Raw genomic sequence first — 1,155 nt, 5'->3', positions numbered from 1 at the left:
GCAGTGCAGTTTACATATTTTTTATGTGTGTGTCTGAGTTTTTGTGTGTCAGTGTTTTTGTGTGTGTGTTTTTGTGTGTGTGTCTGAGTGTGTTTCCGAGTGTTTGTGTGTGCATCTCAGTATGTTTTTAAGTGTGTCTGAGTGTTTGTATGTGTGTTTGCCTGTGTTTTTGTGTGTGTCTACTTTCTGGGGGGGGGTGACACCATGACTTACCGCACCGGGTGACACCAACCCTAGTGACGCCACTGAGAATGACTGGAGTGGGAGGGAAGGGAGGAGTTATATATATATATATATATATATATATATATATATATATATATATATATACAGCTCTGCTGTGGTGCTCATGGACTCATCGTATCTTTAAAAAGAAAAATATTCTACAGCTCTATATCAAGAACTCTCTATGTTAAAGGGACAGTCTACACCAGAATTTTTATGGCTTGAAAAGATAGATAATCCTTTTATTACCCATTCCCTAGTTTTGCATTACCAACACAGTTATATAAACACACTTTTTACCTTTGTGATTACCTTGTATCTAAGCCTCTGCAAACTGCCCCCTTATTTCACTTCTTTTGACAGACATCCATTTTAGCCAATCAGAGCTTGCTCACTGGAACTCCACGTGCTTGAGCACAGTGTTATCTATATGATAAACGTGAACTAACACCCTCTAGTGGTGAAAAACTGTCAAAATGCCCTGAGAGAAGAGGTGGCCTTCAAAAGCTTAAAAATTAGCATATGAACCTCCTAGGTTTAGCTTTCAACTAAGAATACCAAGAGAACAAAGCAAAATTGGTGATAAAAGTAAATTGGAAAATTGTTTAAAATGACATGCCCTATCTGAATCATGAAAGTTTATTTTGGACTAGACTGTCCCTTTAAAAAAGAAATAAAAATTATTGTATTTCCATTGGAACTAAATGTGTATTGTGAAGAATGTTCAATAAAAAATATTTAAATCTAAAAAAGAAATAAAATAAGAATTTGGCAGAGATTCATGTTTAAAATGAGGATTTTTATATAACCCCTTAAAAAATAAGGAAATTATTCCATCCTGAATGTCCTACCTTTATGGACCTATGACGGAATAATTCCGTCATGCACTAAAAATAGTGCTGTTCCGCCGCAGCACCAGTTATCGCAGAG

This window comes from Bombina bombina, chromosome 6, assembly GCF_027579735.1.
Source record: "Bombina bombina isolate aBomBom1 chromosome 6, aBomBom1.pri, whole genome shotgun sequence".
Classification (NCBI taxonomy): Eukaryota; Metazoa; Chordata; class Amphibia; order Anura; family Bombinatoridae; genus Bombina; species Bombina bombina.
The sequence above is the reverse complement of the archived record's forward strand: the minus strand, read 5'-3'. Positions refer to the sequence as shown.